At 45.2% G+C, this 9342-nt stretch overlaps 2 protein-coding genes across 4 annotated transcripts in view; one reads left to right on the forward strand and one right to left on the reverse strand.

The window, feature by feature from the left end:
- SPTSSB (serine palmitoyltransferase small subunit B) overlaps window positions 1-9338 on the reverse strand; it is a 28080-nt gene extending 18742 nt beyond the window's left edge. Inside the window, exon 1 of one of the 2 annotated variants that reach the window (XM_080409557.1) lies at window positions 9038-9338. The gene's annotated coding sequence lies outside the window, so the exon portion shown is untranslated. The other variant, XM_080409556.1, reaches the window with a different exon arrangement.
- The window catches only part of OTOL1 (otolin 1), a 64294-nt gene that overhangs the window by 19182 nt on the left and 35770 nt on the right, over window positions 1-9342 (forward strand). Inside the window, exon 2 of one of the 2 annotated variants that reach the window (XM_080409551.1) lies at window positions 1171-1266. The exons of the other annotated variant lie outside the window; for it this stretch is intronic. The gene's annotated coding sequence lies outside the window, so the exon portion shown is untranslated. The remainder of the gene's footprint in view (window positions 1-1170; window positions 1267-9342) is intronic. 2 annotated transcript variants of the gene reach the window in all.

Raw genomic sequence — 9342 nt, forward strand, 5'->3', positions numbered from 1 at the left:
TTGAAGCAGTATCAGTTAGGCACTTTCACTGCCTACGTTCTGATTATGAGTGTGTTTTGCTATTCATTTTGCAGTAGGAATTAAAACTGCATTAGCTTACAAAGGCACAGGGTACATGTGGAAGTAAGGGAGACACATTTAAAAGGGTAGGTTTGGGGCCAGCTTCCACAAAGGTGGATGGCAGACTCATATGCTCTGAAATAAAGATGAGATTAAAAGAACTGCTCTGTAAAAACTCTGCTTCTGGTATTCATTCTTATTCTGCAATTGTTGGGAATAAAGAAAAGACAAGCTATGAAAGGGAGGGGAAAAAAGTAATCTCAAATAGCAGAAGTTTTTGCCACTCATTCCAAAGAAATAAGATACATTACTGATTAAAAGAGTATTTAATGCCAGTTAAAAGTCTAGGAAAGGTTTTTCTCTTAGGTAATACCTTTGTGCATTCATTGTTCCCTTCTCCATGCAGAAAGAAGAACAGCTGAGCAAGTATTAACTAGGAAATGGGGTTTTCCTTCCACTGTTTTTTGTTAAAATTGCTTTTCAGTATTTTACATCATCTTTAAATTCAGGCTAAAAACATCTTAGAGAAAACACAGAGACAGAATGATAAGCAACTTCATGAGGCTCCGTAGAGAGACTCCTTTATTTTGGGGATTGAGTTTAAGGTCACACAAGCTGACCAGGTCAGCTCGCAGTAAAAGGGAACACAGCAGACATTAGTCCTGTTGGAAAACCTTCCAATGTATTATTTCGTTCTACACTTCTGTTGCCTAAAATGCCTGGAACAGAGATGCTTGGACACGTCACAACCCTCCGGTGTTGTGTTTGTAGTGAGTTTTGGGCAAGAGAAATTTTCTGTCCCTCAAGGCAACAAATACTAAGGTAGCACTGGAGAATTTGCAGTGTGTGATTAAAATAATGATGGGCCACTGATACAGGCCAAATATATTACAATATTCAGTGGTTTACTGCCTCTGGAGTCTGTACAGTATATTCTGGTGGTATGTGGGCATTTTCTGAAGGGAAGACAAATTGCCAATAAAAAGGATCCTTGGTTTGTTTTGTAATAGCTTTACTTTGGTTACTGATGTGTAAAAATTTTGTCCAGTGGATGCACTGTTAAGTGCACACACCTTGACAGACCGTATTTCTCCATCTTGCTTCCTTTAGATCACCGGTATGGCCAGTTCAGCATTCCCCCGTTACCTTGCAAATGGAGCATCCTGCCAGACTAGCTTACACCTCGCCTGCTGGAGATGCTGTAAGGTAGATTTTTGCCCCTTCTTCTTTGGGAAGGCAACAACTGCAGGCTTACTCTAAGTGTGGCAGACTTTTGATTGAATTGGCACCCTGAGTGTCCAACGTTGTTGATAAGGGAGCTGACTATCTTTGTTTCCCTTCCTTCCTCCGTGTGCTGGCCTCTCTCCCAGTGTTTCTCCTCCTGTCCCTCGGCTTCCTGTCCAGATCTTGCATCTGTTCCCCTCTTGCAGCTCAGCTCTCAACACCCCCATGAATGCAACCTCTTTGCTGGCAACAAGCACAGTGAAACTGTAAACACTGTGCATTAAAAAAGGGAGGGAGGCTTGTTTGTGTTAGCAGATTTTATGCAGATTTTGATGTACTTGCCCCATCGCCCACCCAGCCTTTACTTTCTACCAGCCCCTCTTCTGTGTCCTCCAAGCATCAGTACCTTCCCCCAATATATCTTTTTAACCCTCCTTCTCCCAAAGCAGTCCATTCCCTTCGCTTCCATCTTCCCCGTATCTCCTAGACCAAGAGGCCACCTACAATGCTTTTGCAGGGCAGATCACTTCCATTTTAAACTTAACAGTGACTGTCTTTGCTGTGAACAGCTTCACTTGCAAGGGTACAGGCTGGTGAGGAAGGCCAGCATTGGTTTCTGTCCTGGTATGAATGGAAGATGATTCCTTTCAGAAGATTTGTTTTAAGGCAGGACTCAAGAGAGGCCTTAAAGCCTTGTAAATATTGCAAAGCCTGTAATAAAAATGGCACAGCTGGCAAACTGTGACTCACTGGGAGCCAAAAGTGTCTCTATTTATACTTTCTGCAAAAAGAGCAGCATTTTTCAATGAAGAGGTTAAGCCCTTTCCTATACAATTGAAAGGAAAACGATAAGGGCCCTCTCATACTATCTAGGATTATGGTATTTACACTGGGGTTATACCTGTGCTAGTTAAACTCATACCTTTCTAGGGTAAATATCTGTTAAGCCTGACCACCATGCAGAGAAACTGCAAGGCTGGAGCGCTTGCTGTGGATGTTTAAGGCTATAAGGTTATCAGAGCGGTGCTGCAGTGGTTTTGAGGGGAGAGATCCCAGGCTAATGGAGCTTTCTGCCCACAGCGGCACATACACTTGTATATCTCAATACAGAGCTGATATAAGGAACAGCCAACAACAGGAAAAAAATTCCCCAGGCTGAAATTTTACTGATATTAGACCAGTCTACCAGGCTGCAGACTCACCACTATCACTTATTAGACGGTGCTGTCTTGGAGGGAAGTATGAATAAAGTATGAAGTAATTAAAATAAGGAGCAGACCTTCTGATTTATTCCAAAGACCTTGTTACACTTTCTCTAGCCTGGGGATTGCATTTCTATTCAGCTCGGTAGCCAAGTCCTAGCAGCCAGCCTGTGCTTTTTCAGTTCTTCCAGTTCACGGCACAGGGGTATAACCCCGTCCCCCAGCACTCAGGCACACCGGTAATGGGACTCCCTGGACTACCAGCAAGGACGTAAGCAGTCTTAATGCAGAGGATACACGGTCTCCAAATGAATGACAGAGGCTGAGATAAGTAAAAGAAAACCAGTCACATTACAGTCATTGTCCTCACCGCTAAACACACTTCCACTGCATTTAACCTACCCAGAGACTTTCTCTGTTAGCAGGACTGTCTTGGAAATGCAGCAAATGTGAGGGGTATCTTGGGATAATGCAATTCTAGATGCATAATTTATAAAAGGAAAACACAGGATGGAAAGAATGAAGAGCCATCTTAAACCAGCTGCTGAGTCAATGAGATACAAGAATCCACTGCGTTACTGTGACATAGATACCTCTCCTGAAGGTACCCCATTTGCATTAATTCAGGGCCAGTTTTAAGCATAAGCAATAGCCCAAAGCTCCAGAGATCTCAGGCAGCCTTACCACCCAGGCCAATTACCTTCTAGCAATAACTAAAGGGAATGGCAGATGAGGAGATAAACTTTTGAGGCTAAAAATTCTGTATTTTAAATAGGACTTGTCCTAGAGAGTGTCTACTTACATTTTTAAGCATTACTGATTTTTATTACATTAGTGCTGCAATCAGTTGGTGCTCTGAGTTTAAAGGGTCTTGTGTTCTTAGCTCATCATTTCTCAATATTCCAGCACAGGAGATAATTTGCTATTATGCAATTTTAACTTAGCACTCATTTGTCTACAAATTTGAATTTAAGTATTCAGTTGTGTTGTGGAAATGCCTTCCTGTTTAGAGGCCATGGGACTGTCACAACCAGCTATGAATAATATTAATACAATTCAGCTTCTAAAGCCATTAAGCAATATTCAAATTATTTTCAGCAATTTCACCTCCAAGCAAAAAAAATCAAGAAGAGAAACCTGTAAAGCAGCTTTTATTGTTTCAAGTGGCAACCTATTTCTCTGGCTTGTTGACATGTCTCTGATTAGGGCAGCTGAAAGATAAATCATCATAAAAAATATCCCAGGTTTCATTTAAAAGCATGCCTAATCTCAAAAATTTATTTATTAATAACTGTAGTTCCCAGCATTGGAGCCTAGTGATTGGAGTTGTAACTTGAAGATTCCAGCGTTAAGTACTTTACTAAATCATTTCTGCTTTGAGCAACAGGGGTTTGGGGACTTTGTTCACACTAACACTCTGCGGCTCTGGACAGCATCTAGCAAAATGCATCTGCTGGGAAATTCCTGTGGAAAGAAACAGTCTTGTAGGGAAACTGGGATAGACTGGTTTCCAAAGAATGCTTGAAAAACACCTTACACCCTCAGCAGGAGAGTTTGGTTGACTTATACAGAGAAAAAGTGTTTCCAACATACATTCAGGTCTAGATAAGTTTATCTAGAGTGGGGAAAACAAACCCTGGAGCTGGAGATAGCCCCCTTGAATGTAAAGTAGGGCCAAGTGTTCTAAACAAGGTAGGAAGGAAAACCAAGCAAACAATAAGTCCATCCCCAAATGCAAATATTTAATTGGCCATTTGCTAAATAATTGCTGTGATAGCACAGAAGCAAGAGTTGGTGGGTGTTGCAGAATCCTAAGGGATTGCACTCATGCTGGAGCTTAAATAAAATCCTGCCACAAGCCCCTGCAGCTTGTGTTTGGTCTCATATGTAGAACACCTACAACATGCAGGCTCCAAATGGCAGGTGTGATGAGGGACAGTGCAATAATTATTTTCAAGTTGTCCGATATGTAAGTAATTTCACCTATTAGAAGAGGAATGGGTAGTCATCCCCCTGGGAATGGAAATATCTCTCCTTTCTGCAAGTTATTTATCTGTAGTTGTTATTACTTATTTGTAACTTTACTGTGTTAAGGGTTTGTTCTGCTGTTACTCAGAATATCCAAATTGATCCAATGCACCAGTCTTGTCCCTCTTAATGCTAACATAACTCTGGGATGAACCCATTGATTTTATGTAGAAGGACAAACATTTCTGTAAGTGCAAAGAGAACGACAAAGGGATTCACATTCCCAGTCCATCATGCCTTTGCTTTAATATGTTTTATTCAGTGAGCACCAAGCATAGTGCATAAGGAATGAAATACAGGTCCTGTGGACCAGTAACTGGGAAGAAATTTAGATGAGGCAGCAGTTAAAATTGTGCAGAGAATCTGAACACCAGCATTTCCCAGGGACACCATCTCAGTCTGTTCCTCTGTTGCATCTGTGCTGCTCAGATTCCCCATACGCAGCATGGCCTGTGGCCATATAGCATCAGCTCAGCCTAGAAAGCTGCCTATTACCTACTGACAAGCAGAACCCTCAGGTCACTGTAGTACTTAACACACGGATGTTTAAATGTACCCTAAAGCTTGTTTTCACAGGGAGGTAATGCCAGACAAAGAATGTCAATGAGGAGAGCAGCAGTAATCACAGCATAGCTCCCACTATGGACAAGTATGCACCAGTAAAAACATCTTTACAATAGATTTTAATAAATAACTAACTCTGGAGTAAAAATGTACAGCAGCAATCAGGCTGTCTCTGGTTTCTCAGCATTCATCTTCCCAAATCAGCACCTCATCGCATGCTCGCCCATACATTACTGCCAGCCACTGTGCTACAGGAACCGTGAATTCTTCTTTCTTATGTGTTCTTGTCACCATCCATGCAACACCAGAGTGAAGTTCAGAGCTGGTAAAATTTTGTTGCTTGAACATGACTCAGACATTTTGCATGTGGGTGAACATGGTTTGACTGTGCCTGTGGGGTTTTTTTTTTTGGAAAAAAAAATCTTCCAGGAGTAGAAAAATACGTGAGGAGTGGACGCGGTAAGGCAGAAAAGGGAATGGCATTTTCAGCCACATTTCTGCTTTACCTTGTTCAGAAGAATGAACTCCTGCAGCTTCCTCATCTGTAAACGCTAACCCTCTTTCCTGCCAAACTAAGTGGTAGCATGTAGGTGCTATTTTGTTTCTTTTAAGTGTAAACAGTTACATGGTGCCTACAAGACCTAAGAGTCTAGCAAATACCTTTTGCTGTTGGCAGAAAGACTTCCTTTTACCTTCCGCAGCTTCAAACAAGGCAGCAAAACACTCATCGAGTTGCTCTACAGGAGTGGCAATGCCACACCTGCACAAAACCTGACCCAGACTTTCACAGTGCCAGCTCTGAACACCAACCTAGTCCTTATGTGCATGCTTCTTCAACAGCTCTTCAGTAATCCTGCAGTGCCAAGCATTAGTTTGGTGCTATAGTTTAGCTGAATCTGTAACTGGAGCAAATGGATTCTTGTCAGACTCTCCACCCAGACTGCAGAACACCCAGACGATTTCCGAAATACCATTTGCTCCTTCAGTCAAGTTATATACACAGATTGAGCTTATGATGGCCTGCAACAACATGGGCAGTAATTTTAAGCGTGGTATATAAACTATTTACCCTCAAGAATGGAGAGGATGATCTATAGCATCCATAAGGACCTGATTTGGAGAGAGGCTCCCAACCACTCAAGTTGAATGCAGTTAATGGTTAGACTGATTTCATGCCTTAACTGCTGCCTGAAAAACTGTAGACTGCTCCAAGCAAAAAAACCCCAAACCCATATTAAGAAAAATAAACTCCCCCTTAACTCTGAAGCCTGGCTAATTTATTGGCGCACTCGCTTTTCTCTATTCAGACACAGAGAAAGGAGAAGATACAGCTTCTGTAACAAAAACACCCTTGGAGCAGCTCTGTCCCATTTTCTTCCAAGGCCAAATTAATTTCTCAAAGAATTTTCTGTTCTTCCCTCCTCTGAAATTTCCTTAGTTATTTTCTTACATAACTATCTTCTTACAATTTATGCACAGACCCTTTCCTTTCCAGCTTTCTCTGGGCTGGGCATGTTCTGGGCTCCAAGTCCTCCCCCTGTGACAGGGCTTGCACTGTGGAACAGAACTGGCCGTTGTTAAGTGCTGCCAGAGAACCAATGTGAATTGGCAGGTTGAAATCTCAGAGCAAGCTTCGCCTGCATTTCCAGTGTAAGCATAGTTTACTAACATGGTTTTGGACAGAGCTGATTCCCAAACAAGACCTCAAATCTGTGACTAGAGACCAGCACCAGGTTTAAGTTGCAAATACTTAAAAATTTAGAGTTTTTGAAGGGCTGTTCCAGGAGGTATCTAAGAGCGGTTTTGGCTTTGCTCTTGGTGACAAGCCTCCATTCCTGTGAGGAGGTTTGGGGATATCAGCTAGATCCTTCAAGGGGACTTAAAAGACTCTAAAGTTCAGAAGGTTGTGTAAACACATCACTCTATAAATAAAATAGCTAAGATTTTTTGAGCTCTACTAAAAAAGATCTTTCAAATGCAGTTCTTGTTTTGTTCAGACTCCTTTGGTTTGCTCTGAGTCATTTCTGAAGCAGCTGAAAATAGTAGCTGGTCTTGGGTTATATGTACCACAAGAAGGTGAATACTGTCATAGTTATGACAAGTTATTAGTGAAAAACAGGTACTAAACTCTTGTGCAAGTGCATCTCCTTTGATATCTAATGAAAGGAAGCAGTATTGCACCATGCCAGTTATTGCTCTAAAAAGGGGGGAGGGGGAGCATAAAACCAAAGTGAGATACCTGCAACAGATAAGCAAAAAGGAAGATTCATATTTTTTCCACAGAAACTGGTTTAATCCCATCTATGCAATAAGGAACAGCTTCCTTCACAGGCCACTTCGTCCCTATGAGCCAACAGCTTTGAAGGCAGAAATCTTGGTATAGCAGGATACCCTTGAAATTTGGGAGAGCCAAGCCGCCCTTCATTTTTTGGGGGGGAGAACACAACAAGAAATACTCCTGTCAGACAGCAGGGCAAGACAGAGCTTTTCAAAGTTGCAACATGCTGCTGTGCTGATTTCTCCTGAAAAGCAGTAGGAGCTGGGGTACGTAGTCTTTAAATAGAGCAGATGGCATGGGTGAAGAGAAAGGAGGAAGTCTCTGGAGTGACCTGCTGACATCTTCAAGTGCTTTGTACATGCCTATACGCCCACGCATGAGGCAGTGGGAGCTGTGGGAGCAGAGCTCCTGCTAAGCAGGGGAAGGTGGGTTCCCCTCCACAGGGACATGACCAAGTGTCACATCACAGCCCAGCTGCATGGGCTCCTCTCCTTCGTGGCACCGGTTTGGAGAATACTCACTTGGCTCTACACAAGGACAACGGCCAGGCTTGCGGTACACAACTGCTGCACAAATAAAAAGCTCAGCAAAAACAGGATTGGCAAAACACAGTGCAGAGCAACGATTGCTTTTCCCTATCAGCCAGCTGGAGCACCCAAGTCTTGCTGCTGTTCGCTACATCACTTGTCCTGGACACTTTTTGGGCACAGGGGTGATGGAACAAGTATTCCCATGGCCCTGAGCTGCTCCCCAGGCAGCCTTCCACCACATCTCCTATTACTGCTGAAACAACATACACGCTCTGTGCAGAGCTTCCCCATGTTACTCTGCCAAAACCACACCATCTAGAAATCACTCCATGGACTTGCAGAATCGCTCTCAAGATAGAGTTATTTGTGCCATACTCATGATATTCAGAAACAGAAGATAAGCATCCCAATTCCTAAAGCATTTTAAAAGACACAGTCCAAAATGTACCACATGTGCTGATCAAGCAGAACAGCAGCATTTACTACAGGATTTCTCCTCCATTGTATCCCAAGTCAGCTTACACAACAGAGAGGTACTCTCGCACCTACTTCATACTGCAGGATTACTGGAAGCAACCAGCAACTCTAAGAAACCCAAAGAGCAGAGACCTGCAAACAGCAAGTATTGCCACCACACCAGTACAAATAGCACCTTCACCACCCCTCCCCACCTCTTTCAACCTTTTTAATTCTAGGCATTTGCCTTGTTTCCAGTGACTCCCTGCTAAGGCAAACCACCTTCCCAACAGCTGTATGAGCAACAACACCTGGAAACCTGACTGCAGATCTCCAGCAACAAGTCCAGAGAGACCTTGCTGGAGGCCATAGGTAGCACCACCAGGCACCTTGAGGAAGGCAGACAGCAGATCTCGGAGGCTTTCCTGCTGCCACCCCAGCTCCAAGGCCTTTGCTCCAGCGCTTCTTACCGAGCTGCCGACGGCAGCGCAGAGTGCGCGGCTCCGCTCGGCCAAGGTCACCGGCCCCAGCATTTGGGGAAGCCCCGGGACGGGGACGGTGCTGCCGGGGGCCCTTGGCGAGCGCGGCAGGGGGGGGGTGGCTGGCCACGGCCCTCACCTCCCCTCCGCTCCGCCGGGCTCCGCGTACCGCCGCTCCCAGCCCAGCGCTGCCCGCCCCGCCGCTTAAATACCTACCGCCCCGCTCCGCTCCGCTCCGCGCCCCGCCGGGGCCGGTCCCCGCCGCCCCGCGCCGCGCCGCCCCGCCCCGCTGCCGCAGCTGCGCACCCCTGGCCCTTGCGCCCGGGCGGGCGGTGCGGAGCCGTGCGGGGGTGAGGGGCTGTCACGGCCGGGCCGCGGGGCGGGGTGCTGCTTCCCTGCGGTGCGGCTGCGGCGGCATCTGCCGAGGGCACTTGCGTAACGCGCTCGGTGTCCCCGCCGCAGGAGCGGGAGCGCTCCGGGGAGCCGGGCACCGGCCCCGCCAGCCCTGCCCTGCACAGCTG

Source organism: Falco punctatus (assembly GCF_963210335.1).
Source record: "Falco punctatus genome assembly, chromosome: 13".
Taxonomy (NCBI): domain Eukaryota; kingdom Metazoa; phylum Chordata; class Aves; order Falconiformes; family Falconidae; genus Falco; species Falco punctatus.